Genomic DNA, 13,497 nt, shown 5'->3' on the forward strand with positions numbered 1-13,497 from the left:
TAGTCAATGTTATTCTTAAAGTACACACAAATTTACCATCTACAATCAGGTTTTCTCCACATACATATCGACTCAATAGCTGTTTGTTTCTACCCCAGACAAAAATGACACCCTCCGTTAGCTAGATGGTATACATGTCAAGTTTGTGTGTTTCTCTGGCTTCTGGCATGAGACGTGCTCAGGTGAAATCTTGCCCCTCAGAGCAATCTTGTAAACAAGTGGGAGAATTATCAGCTTCATCTCTAAACACCAGTTTTATAGTTTAGACTTGCAGACACCAGCTGCTTCCTAAATACAAGTTTGTTGAAATGATGGAAGCCACCAGTAAATATCAAAATCTATTGTTTCCAAAATATCTTCGGAATGTAACATGTTTCTAGTTTAATAATAATTAAGTAGACTCTTGGACTCAATACCATGGTTGAAGAAATACTTAAGTAGTGACAACAGGTATCCTAGACCCCCAACACAGCCCCACACATTGATTTGTTTGTCTTTGATGTAGCCATTTTAAAAGCCATTTAATCATTAAGAGCTCTAGTAGGCAGAAATGTGAGTTGTGGTCATTAGCCCTTCCCAAGCAGAAGATTTGATTTCTAGCCCTAGGTTCCTCTGGGCTCTCCTTCAGGATTTTCTAGGGCTCTTCTTCTGGTCTGCACACATAGGATGGGGAAAGAACTACACCCTTCACATCGTAACAAGTGCTGAGAGGACAGGGAGCTAGTGAAGGCCCCGAGATAGAAAGATAGCTATCTGCCCACGGGTCCACCAGGGCTCAGCTCCAGAAGAGCAAACTATGGGCCCAGAAGGAGCCTTGAACTGCAATTGCTTGTGTTCTTCCCTTTAGAGATGAGGAAATAAAGGCTCCGGAAACAGGCTCCCAGCGGTGGCTCTACCAGAGTCCGAATCTCTGAGTTTCTTGTCCAGTACACCATCGTGTATAATAATGGCCCCAAATTGGGGTCCTCATTGCTCTTAAGAGCTCCCAAAGGGAGCAATGGATCCCTACGATTATTTCCTACATTCTGAAAAGCCTAAGAAACCCCACATTTGTCATCAGTTAAGCCACACTGTGATTAATAAATGTAATGAGGTATTTTTCAATTAGTGATATTCATGGGGAGTCAGAAGCAGATAATTAAAGGAGTCCTCGATTTAAACAAAAAGTAAGGAACGCTTGCACTGTAGCACACAACATGCTCTGAAGAGCTATGGAAGAACATGCACTAGCATGTGCGTATTTATGTGGCCACAAAAGTGGCTGTGCCACCTTCACAGTGTTGATAACCATTCTACCTGCAGGTCTGTGTGGCTGAAGCCACCCCTGTTATGAGAGAACACATGCATTTGACTGAGGCCAGAGGTTCTCAGATTTCCATAAAACGACCTCAACAGCAATGAAAGGAAAGGACGGGGAGGAAAAGGAGATACAAGGAGAGAAAAAACAAAGGAAGGGCTAAGACTTATTCAGGCACCTACTTGTTTCTCTTTACCTTTATGACACCTCAGGTAAGCTGATAATACACTTAGATTCAATTGCAAAGTAAGGAGATCTGATACAGAGCTGGGGGAAACGGTTTCCCTACGTTGCAAACAGGGAAGAAAAAAAACCAGTTGTTTTTTCTCAAAAAGGATATATGCAAACAGGGAAGTCTTAGACATCTCCTAGTCAGCCAGGTCTGTATACTCAGTTTACTGATTCCCAGAAGGGAGATGAATTGGGAAATGGGGCTCATGGTCTGGACGTTTGCCGGTTGTTCTTTACCTACAGTTTCGACAAATATGATCTCTTGTAATCAGCCTGTGCCCTGACTCACGGACTATAGCAGGGAGCAATCTTAGCGCCAACTCTCCCAGTGCACCTGCTCTCCTGCGAGGCCTGCATTCAGTTGGCATGGCGCTCCTAAGCAGATTGGCACGAAACCATCCTCCCAGGAAAACAGCATGTGCATCGTGTCAGGAGTGTAGGGGTGGCTTACCATCCCAGAATTCCAGCTGAGAAGTTTGGATTACATAGTTCTATGCCTGGAAAAGAACGTGGCTACTCCAACTTTTCACATCTTTTTATTTTTCTAGGATTTCTTCATGAGTAGGAAAAAAACACCCACAACTTTTGCTGGAAATTGAGATTCAAAATAATTGATGCTTGGGGGCTGCCTGGTGCCGCAGTGGTTAAGTTCACACTGTCCGCTTCAGTGGCCCAAGGTTCACCAGTTCCGATCCCGGGTGCGGACATGGCACCACTTGGCACACCATGCTGTGGTAGGCGTCCCACATATAAAGTAGAGGAAGATGGGCATGGATGTTAGCTCAGGGCCAGTCTTCCTCAGCAAAAAGAGGAGGATTGGTGGCAGGTGTTAGCTCAGGGCTAATCTTCTGCAAAACAAACAAAAAAAAATTGATGCTTAAAACTTTAGTGTTAGAATTTAATTTTTCCAGATAATTTTTCTCAGTGCCAAAGAACCCCCTTTCAGTGGAAATATTATTCAGAATCTCAGTATATAGCAAAAATAAATAGCCAGGGAAGCTTCTGGAGGAGTGGTGGGTGGAAGGAGGAGGATGTGTCCTCACCTCCCTCTTACAGCCTTCTGGGATTCAGAAAAACATGTTTCAAAAGCTGCTGAAAGACACTGATCTCTGTCAAATTAAAAATGTCCCCTTCACAGATACCCATTTATATTCTTATCCAGCATTTATACCTAGTGTGAATAAAAGCGTAGATAGGGAAGCTTGTGGATATTACATAAATAATTAGTTCTTGAGCTGGGTCAGGTGCTCCCGCGGGAGGCAGAAGGAGGAAGAGCATTGTGTGGTCCCTGTTTCCCCGTGAGCAGCCCCAGCTTATCTTCCAGCTTTAACAGCATTGATTGAGCCCCTAATATTGCAATAAACCCTGGGGATGCACAACTGAAGCCCAGAGGAGCGTTATTTAGTAAGCAGTGTAGCACTAGCTTCTATCTCAACCCAGGACCTCCTGGGACAAGGAACTGAAGAGCCAGATGCCCTGTCACAGAGCAGCTCCCTTTACTCTGAGCTGTTCTCCCCAACCCCGAGCAGACTGTAGATCTTATGCCCCAGAGGCTGCCCACTGAGCCCAGAGGTTGCAACCAGCCCATAAATGCGTTTTGTTTGGCTCTCACAGCATGTAATATAAGATATATAAAATAATATGAACATATAAAAGAATATATATATAAAATAACAGATAGATATAAAACAATATGTATATATACACATATGCATAATGTCTATAAATATACATACAATATTTTAAAATCTAGAGATTCCATATTTAAAAATTATAGATGCTGTACCAAGTCAGAGCCCCCTTTTCATGCGGAAACAGTAAACTGAGGCAAGGCTACTCCTTCAAATGAGCACATGCTCTCACATCTGCTCCACCAAGGCAATTTCACTCTTATGAGGATTAAATGAAATAATAAATGACATTAAAATATTCCCAGCACATAGTAGGTGTGCAGTGAGTGGTGGTTATTTCATTTCTTTATTTGCCTAGCCAGGCGAGGCATTTGAGTTTTGACCCGTGTTTTACACACAGTCCTTTAGAAACCACTTGAGAATTTATATCACTCGTATATGGTCTGAGTATGTTTAGTTCAATTGGTTTCCAGTATAGGAAAAGAAAACAATACATGAAATTTTAGAGGAGAATTAGTGACTGCATTGTGGGCTTTTTAAAGCATTTCCTGAGATTTTACAAAAGAAAAATATGGAAAGTAGAAATGATATGGGAACCATTGCATTCTCTTAGAATGTGTGCTCCTGAGAGTAGCGAGTTCAGGAGCTGTGCGAATGCCAGACCTTTCAAGCACTTAGCCCAGGCCCGGGTGAAATGGAGACGCTACACAAGATACTAAAGTCATTAAAGCCTCGTGGTGCCTCCTGGGCATGGTGCAGGGGAGCCAGAGAGGGATGGTGACCGTGAAAGTATGCCACTAAGTAGAAAAGTCTGGTAGCACCAGTGGTCAAACTGAATGATTAAGGTCAATAACATTTCCAACCCACCCAATAAGCCACACAGTGACCAAAAGCTGCTGCCTCTGCGCTGGAGGAAATACAGTAAAACCGTATAAGGAAGGACATATCAGCCTGCCTAGACACAAACAGCCAACTCAAATATTTTTTGGATTTAGGCAAGGAGAAGACAAAAAATAAACCTAGGGGCAGGCCCTGTGGCATAGTGGTTAATTTCAGCACACTCTGCTTTGTGGTCTGGGTTCGCAGGTTCAGATCCCAGGCGTGGACATACACCACTTGTCAGCCATGCTGCGGTGGCAACCCATACACAAAATAAAAGAAGATTGGCGCAGATGTTAGCTCAGGGCTAATCTTCCTCAAGCAGAAAAAGAGGAAGATTGGTAACAGATGTTAGCTCAGAGCGAATCTTCCTCAGCATAAATAAATAAATAAAGTCTAAACATTTAATTATTTAAAATACCTCCGCATGCAGCTATTTTGTAAAACTCCCCAAGTCAAGTAGTAAAATGAACATAATTTATAAGTTAAGTCAAATGTAGGTAAAGATTCAGGTATGAAAACTGTTTCTATACATATAAATATATTCAGTATTTATTAAATGTAGAGGGGTCAGGAATTAAAAACTCAAAATTAGGCAGACGTGATAACTTTGTGAATCCTCAAAGATTGTTTCTAAAAAAAAAAAAAAGGAAAATTCAGTAGTGGGCTGCCTGATTGAGGACCAAATATAAAGTGAGTTTGCCTCATATTCTCCCAAACAGTGGTAAATTCCCCAAACCTAATCCTAGTGGAGGACATGAGGGGAAGAGGAGGACTCGAGAGCTGATGGGGGTAACACAATGACAAGGAAGGAGGAAGGAGAAGAGTTATAAGTTGTCCTAGGAAACTTGGAAGAAAACTCAAGTTGAACCCAACTTGGACTCCCTTTCCCTGATCCTCTCCTCTCCTCCCACTTTCCCATCACCCGGGGGATTGATCTGCTGCACTTCTTCCCTTCTAGCCCTAAGCCCCTTGGATCTCTTCATGGTCGCTTAAAGGTTTTCAAGTTACTCACGCCACATGTCTTTAGCTGAATGAAGTCTCAACTCAATGGAATGAAACTAGGAAAAGGGGAAGAGCAGGACTGGGGAATCAATCAACCAGTCTGAGTTGAGTTTCTGAGTTTGCTGAGACATCAGGCAACAGGTTGCAGTATTTATTATAGGTCTAGAGAAGAAAAGGAAAGTAGGCTACTAAATTGCACTGCAAACGTTTATGTTTCTGTCTTTCCCAATAGATGATGAGTCCTAATTATTTTTATATCCCCAAGTCTAATTCAATGCTGTTCCATAGTATTTGCTCAATTAGATGTTTGAGTGATTGTGCAAATACAATTTTGGAGTTCTTGGGTATCTTCTTTTATAAAGCACAAAAGCATATCATACATGCCATTCCTTCTCAGCTCCGTTTGCTAGAACTTCTTCCTCTGTTTCATCTCTAGTTGTTGGAATAACCCTGACTCTTCTCTTCTCTGACTATATATTCATTCACCCTAGATGGTCTCATTCAATTTCTTGGCTTTAAACACCATCTATCTGTTCTTAACTCCTGAAGTTCTATCTCTAGGCTTTGCTTCTCCACTGAGCTCCAGACTCATGTGTCCAACTGCCTATTGGGCATCTTTACTTAGATCTTAAATATATCTCTTGAAGTTAACATAGCCAAATAGGATCTTATGATTTTCCCCAAACCAAACTCCATTCTCACTCATCTTAGTATATGACTCTAGCCACAAACCCATGTGTCCTTGATTTTTCTCTTTCCCACACTTCCAACATTAAATCCGTCAAAAACTCCTTGTCTCCATCACCACTTCTCTCTGGCACTCCCATTTCTTGCCTGAAACAGCCTCCTAACTGGGCTCCCTGCTGCTACTTTTGTTCAAGAATCTGTTTTCCATGCGGCAATCACAGTGATCTTCCAACAATGTAAATACGACCATGTCACTCTCCAGCTTCCAAATCTCTCTCAACTTCCCAATGCATTTACCATAAAATCCACACTCCTTATCCTGGCTTATCAGGAAAAGGTGCCTACCTACACGGTGCCTACCTCATCTTCGGCTACTTCCCCCCTCAACCCCCCATTTTTTGCTATGATCCAGCTACCATAATTGTTTTCGTGTTCTTTAAACACCGCAAATCTATTTCCACCTTAGGGTCCCAAAAAGTGCCGTTAACTCTCCTTGTCGTTCTCCATCCTCACACTTTGACACCAGATTTCTTATATAGCTCAGGTTTCAGCTCAAATGACGTATCCTCAGAGATACCTTCCTGGCCACCTAAATAATACATTTCCTCCTCCCACCCCACAAATATATCACTTTTTATCTTATCACCCAAGCTTTTTCTTTTTAATTACCAAACTCTTACCACTGTCTGAGATTACCTTACTCTTTGATTTGTATGCTTATTTCACATCGTTCCCTTTAGGATAGGAGCTTTCTATTCTATAAGAGCTTAGTCCATCTTATTTACCAATGTGTCCCACAGTCCAGCACAATGCCTGTCCCAGAACGGGTGATCTGTTGAATGAATACTCTGTGTGTCACCATCACATTGGTCTGAATCTGAAGACAATACCGATGGTAGAGGCAACATAAACTCTTACCCTGCTCATCACCGTCTGCTTGACCTTGGGCAAATTACCTGGCTTTCCCAGACCATAAACTGGAGTTTAGGAAGAAGGCTGAAACTAGCACCTTTGATGAAGTTGAAAAGCAAATTCTTCAAATGGAAGAAAGAGCCGGTAGAAGACAAGGGACTGGGATCTTGGTCAGGGGAAATGTCGGGGATAATAGGGTCTGTTATCTTAGGAGTAAAACTGTTTAGAATATACGTGATGGGAAAGACTTGTGAAGATGAAAGTCACCATAACTTAAAGAATGGTAGAACCCCACAATTATGCTATAAGATAGAATTTACCCCCGGATATTAGGAAATGCTTTCTGTGTCCATCTCTCTTCCATTAGGATGGACTACCCTTGCCCACCACATCCATGAAAGAACACAAGGAGCCAACCCACAACAATCACCAAAAAACATGTATTTTCTGTATCAGTTGTCTTGAAAGTGGGGAAATAGCCCCAGTGGATGAGCAGAAAGAGAATATTAGAACTCCTATGAATATTGATTTTTATCTCCTTTTTTATTACTATTTTTGTCTGTGTTTAATGCACATAAGATTTTATTATAGTAATACATGTAAAAGACATATAAACGCACATGCACAAAGTAAGACTACATGCAATTGGGGCTTTTTCTTTTGCATCTCTGATAAGAGTTTTTAGTCAGTTTTAGATATGATTGGTTTTAATGACACATGTAACTCCATATTCCACCTTACATTTTAATCTTCTTTCTTAACTGTATGCATAAATTAAGTTTCTACAACCAGATTATGCATTTATTAAGGGTATGGCCCCATCTCACACACGGACCATCAGCATGTTCTCCATAGAGACCAGTAGAGCATCTAACAGTATGACTGCCAGCACTCTGTGAGTTCTGGTTGACTGACAGAGAGAGAGCAAGCAAGTCCCTCATAGACCACCCTGCAAGAGAGAGAAATAGGGCTGGAGGGTTTGATCCCCAACACCTTCCTTCAAGAAAAGGGGAGAAGAGTGCCCTTTCTTAACTTGGGATTTGGCTATGCTTCACTGCTTCAAAAATCTCATGAAGAAATCACATAATTTTGGTTTTTCAAATTGAAGGAAGCCAAGAATGAGTTCCAAAAGAACTAAAATATTTGCCACGATGGACTCATCGTCATCACCATAATCACCATCATATGTATGTATGTGTGTGCATGTATTTATGTATGTTTCATAATACATATATTTATGTCTTTTTGTCTATATACAAATTATGTCATATATATGTACATACATATGTACGTATATATTATACACATATCTCCTACGTAGAATATACGCCTATATTATACACACACACACAGAATACTGACTGTTAGGCTATCTTTTAGAGTCAAAATGATACATAATTTTCTAATTCTACATAAAAGGCGTATGTGATGTCACTATAGATCTGATATTAGAAAAGACTCTTTCTATGAAAGCCCTTTGACCTACCTTCATCTGTGCTCCAGGTATTGCTAATTTAATTGCCAGGAATGTAAATATAAATTAATGAATAGTTTTTCCAATTGCCAATTTATGGATTGGAGAAATGGTAAGCATTTCTTTTGCACATCCATAATTATTTAATGATATCTACATAAAAGCTTTTAATTATATGGGAATAGTGATAATAATTATAAAGGCCCACACTCAGCTGATAAAATACATATTGCTCTAAAAAATTATTATGTCTATTAAAAATGAATTATTTCTGCCAGTGAATGGCTCACATGACATTTTTCAACAACTAAGATTATGCAGCCTTCAGTTTTTACACTTACTGAGGAAAAAATTGCTGGTTTGTGGAATCAGAAAGGTATTTTTTCTGTCCTTTTTTTTAAAAAAAAACTCTAAAATTTTATTTATTTTCACATTCTTTTGGTGCTGAGTATGTGCCTACTTGAGCTAAAAAGACAGGCGAGAAAGAAATTAGAGTTGATTTTACATTTTGAAATTTAGTTTAAAATTGAAGTTGTGGAGTAGCGGAATCAAGCGTTAACATCCTCGTGTGTTTGTCAGTGTGTATTTACCTGCAGCCAACCTACAGCTGCCTGTGGAAGGAGTCTTGTCACATCTGCTCATCTCTTAAACTATAACGGCAACATCCAGATTTATATAATTTTCATATATATTCACCAATATTTGTAAAATCAAGTTGAAATAAAAATCTAGTATTTATGCATGTGATAACTTTTAAAACTCTGTTTCCTTCTGATATATAACTGGCACTAAGATTACATTAGATAATTCAACAGAGAAAACCATTGTTTTTTAAAAATGACTGAAAGTTGAGAATTTAGCGTCCTTAGGTGAAGCTGGCTGCTAACAAAACTGCATTAGAGACATCGTTGCAATGTCAATAACAGAGTCTTACTACAATTTCGTTTTTCTGAAACTTAAAAAGAGGCATTTATTTTTAATTTATTTTATTTTAAACTTAAAAAGGAAGCATTTATTTTTACAAAACTGTTTACCTTTTGTGGCTTAATACAAAGAAATAATACAGAAATAACCTCCTGAAATGAGTATATTTCTATATTGCATTTCAAGATTTGGGTTCAGGGAGCGTGGCGTGGAGAAATTAAGGCTGGTCAATGAGATTAGTGTTTCAAAAATAAAAAAAGAGAGAGAGAGAGTCCAATTAGAAGTATCCTGGGGTTATTAGCGATAACAGTGCTCATATCCAATTAAGATGAAAACCATTTTAGCAGCTTAATGTGCCACCTCTGGCAGTGTGGGTTTATTAGTTTTATCAGACTTGAGAACTGAAACTTGAAATGATACGTATGCTGCGTACCAAAGAGAGGCTGTTTAAGACTTAGAGATAATTGGTATAAAATGAGATGCCTCAAAAGTTGTTGATTAACAAGCATTGCAGATTTTGGGGAGGGGAAAAAATTGGTCGTTTCAGACCATGTTTGAAAGGAAAAGACTCACTGAGCTGTGCGATGACGTTCTTAAGACAAGAAGGTACGTGACATTCTTCGATGTCCAAAAATTCAGTGATATGACATACTCATTTGAACAAAATAGTCTTCAAAATCCACGCTTCACCTTCTTTATAAAAACTCAGATGAACAAGAGCAGTTTTTTGTGGTGAATGTCAGGTTCCTTGTTTTCCCTTACAGATTAAAAGGATATCATAACTGATTGGTATTAATAATTAATAAGAAAATCTCTTGTATTATCCTCAAGCTTTTCAAGCTAGGCTAGATAACCAGCAAAACTTATTTTCATTAATTAAGTTTTGTTCTATGTTTTTAAACAATCATTTGAACGTTACACAAAAAAATTCTTTGCATTTCCATACCACCCATCTTAGTATCACAGAATGATTCAAAGCTAACAAATACATACACAATAAAGCTTCCCACTTAGGCAGCAATAAAGTCACTGTTGCGTTGCTTCAGTAGACATCTCCTTGGCTAATAAAATTCTTGTCACTCATTTCTGAAGCTGGTGGGGGAAAGCTTTCATTGTGCAGGCGTAGTGTTCTGGATGCTTGTCTTTGGTAAAATATTCAGTGCACGGCCAGGAACGTGCGATGGATATTGTCAGAGAGATGGCCCCGCGGCAAGCCTGCACTGGCGACTGGTGGTCTCATACAAGCGGTTCTTCTAGAAAGCACACTAGGACTTCCTCTCCTAAAGTGTTGGAACCCATATACGAAAGCCCTATTCCATGATATTAAGAAATGAACACGGGAGGCTAGGAGCACGTGTGGCCCATTTTGGGGGTAAGAGGATGGCATGAGCAAGTAAAGAAACACAGGCCACCTCAGTTAGATCATGAAGGAAATGGAATATTTTCTTTCATAGAAAAATATTAGGCTCATAAGGTGAACTTGGTTTCGGTGCGTTCGTTTTATGATGAAATTTTTAAATCAAGTGTGTTTCATGTGAGTCTTTCAACTTCATACAGGAGTGAACACACTACTGCGTCGGCAATGTGTGTCTTTGTTTCTGCCAAACAGAAAACCAAGGGCTTTGGATAAATCTTAAGTTGGCACAGGTCATATGTAACTCTTCTATAAGTAAAAATTAAGGTTTAAACAACAGTTACCCGGGCCAGCCCCATGGCCGAGTGGTTAAGTTCACGTGCTCTGCTTCAGCAGCCTGGAGTGTCCCTGGTTCAGATCCTGGGCACGGACATGGCACCGCTCATCAGGCCATGTTGAGGTGGCATCCCACAGGGTACAACTAGAAGGATCCACAACTTAAAAAAAATACAACTATAAACTGGGGGGATTTAGGGAGAAAAAGCAGGTAAAAAAACAGTCACAAAGTGTTTTCCAGTGTGTGTTGGGGGGGGTGTATATTTCCCAGACTTCTTTGAACAATTCATCTTAGAACCAAAAGCAATCATTAACAGTTCATAGTTTTGAAAGGGCACTGTTTATGTGGCGTGTTGGATAGCATGTATTTTAAATGTTTCTAAAGAGACATGTATTCCTTGGGTGCAGTAGCCAACTTGCTTAACAAGTATAGGTCACTTATAGGTAAACATAATGATTAAGAAGGCTTTTAATAAATCAGTAGGTTAATCACATATGTACGTAGTTTAATTTATATGAAAAAATCATGCATATTTGGGTTTTCCATTATTTAACAGCTAAATTTTAATTCCAGAAAAATATTAGGGGTTAGCCATGTGTTCTAGATGATAGAAGAATTGACCATAGCTGGAATTATTCATTATAAAAGAAAATGGCACCACATTGAGAAGTATTTCACACAACCATGCTTGAGGCAATGAGGATAGGCCTGGAAGTTGGTATGGGAATACATTTTAAGTCCTCTGGGAAACGCTTTCATTCACCTCAAGCTATAAACTTAATAAAAGCCTTGAAATATTCATTCAAAGACGTATTTCTTGTAGAAATTGTAGAAAATCCAGAGAGTTTATTTTTGCTTATCTGATTTTACTCCATCCAAAGAAAAACATAGCATTTTAGTAAATATTTTTCCAGCAAAGGCAACAAAAGTAAAAATAAAGAAGTGAGACTACATCAAATCAAAAAGCTTCTGCACAGCAAAGGAAACCATCAACAAAATGAAAAGGCAACCTACAAAATGGGAGAAAATATTTGCAAATCATATATCTGATTGGGGTTAATATCCAAAGTATATATAAAGAATTCATACAACTTGACAGCAAGAAAACAAACAATCTGATTTAAAAATGTGCAGGGGAACTGAATGGACATTTTTCCAAAGAAGATATACAAATGGCCAACAGGAAGAGAAAAGGGTGCTCAATATCGCGAGTCATCAGAGAAATACAAATCAAAACCACAATAAGTTGTCACCTCACACCTGTTAGGATGGCTCTCACCAAACAGACAAGAGATAACAACTGTTGGTGAGGATGTGGAAAAAAGGGAAGCCTTGCACAAGGGCAATGTTGGTGAGAATGTAAATTGGTGCGGCCACTATGGGAAACAGTATGGATGTTCCTTAAAAAAATCAAAAATAGAACTACCATATGATCCAGCAATCCCATTTTGAGGTACAGATCCAAAACAAATGAAAACAGGATCTTGAAGAGATGTACTCCCACTTTCATTGCAGCATTATTCACAATAGCCAACATAGGGAAATGTTGTGTATATATATAACGGAATATTATTCAGCTATAAGAAAGAAGGAAATCCTGCCATTTGTGACAACACAGATGAGTCTTGAGGGCATTATGCTAAGTGAAATGAGAAAGACAAATATTGTGTGATCTCACTTATATGTGGAATCTAAAAAAACCAAACTCATAGAAACAGAGCAGATCGGTGGGCGCCAGGGACTAGGGGGTTTGGGGGAAAAGGGGATGCTGGTCAAAGAGCACAAACTTCCAGCTAGAAGATGAATAAGTCCCCAGGATCTACTGCACTGCACAGTGATTATAGTTAATAATACTGTATTATATACTTGAAAGTTGTTAAGAGAGTAGATCTTAAATACTTTCACCACAAAAAAGAAATATTAATTATATGATGTGGTGCAGGTGTTAGCTAACGCTATGAATGGTATCATTTTTTCAGTATATAAGTGTATCGAATCAACACATTATACACCTTAAATTTACACTATGTTATATGTCAATTATATCTCAATAAAGCTGAAAAATTTTTTTTTTAAAATCCTACACACATATAACAAATATGAGATGAGTAGATTTTAACTTTTGTTTTTAACAAGTTGTTTAACTTTCTAAAAAATTTAATAATAGACGTTAAACATCTTTTCAGCACTGGTGGGCTATCGGTTAAGATTCAGCTCTCTCATTGCTACAGCCTGGGTTCATTTCCTGGTCAGGGAACCACACCACCCGTCTGTCAGTTGTCACACTACGGTGGCTGCATGTTGCTGTGATGCTGAAAGCTATGCCACTGATAGGTCAAATACCAGCAGTGCCACCCACGGTGGAGAGGTTTCAGAGGAGCTTCCAAACTAAAACAGATTAGGAAGAAGGCCCTGGCCACCCACTTCTAAAAAAAATTGGCCTTGAAAGACGTAGTTCCTACCTGGCTGTTGACTAAAGGCTGCTCTCAGATCTTTGCCACATGGGTTTCTCCAACATGGAGACCCACTATGAAACGTAATCACAGAAGTGACATCCCATCGCATTTGCTGTATTCTTGTTGGTTAGAAGTAAGCGGCAGGCCCACACTCAAGGGTAGGGGATTACCCACGAGCATAAATACCAGGAGGCAAGGACCACTGGGAGCCATCTTACGGTCTTCCTACCACAACAGGTCTGTGGTCAGAGACGTGAACATCTTCTGAGATATGCTGATAAGGTGTATTTACATAGGAAAGTTATTTCTG

At 39.4% G+C, this 13,497-nt stretch overlaps 1 long non-coding RNA gene across 1 annotated transcript in view; it reads right to left on the reverse strand.

The window, feature by feature from the left end:
* Positions 1-1,981: 1,981 nt before the first annotated feature.
* LOC111775358 (uncharacterized) overlaps positions 1,982-13,497 on the reverse strand; it is a 51,291-nt gene continuing 39,775 nt past the window's right edge. The window contains exon 4 of the long non-coding RNA XR_002810992.2: positions 1,982-2,376. This is a non-coding gene — a long non-coding RNA (uncharacterized lncRNA). The remainder of the gene's footprint in view (positions 2,377-13,497) is intronic.

The sequence above is a fragment of the Equus caballus genome, chromosome 1 (genome assembly GCF_041296265.1).
Source record: "Equus caballus isolate H_3958 breed thoroughbred chromosome 1, TB-T2T, whole genome shotgun sequence".
In the NCBI taxonomy this organism is placed as follows: domain Eukaryota; kingdom Metazoa; phylum Chordata; class Mammalia; order Perissodactyla; family Equidae; genus Equus; species Equus caballus.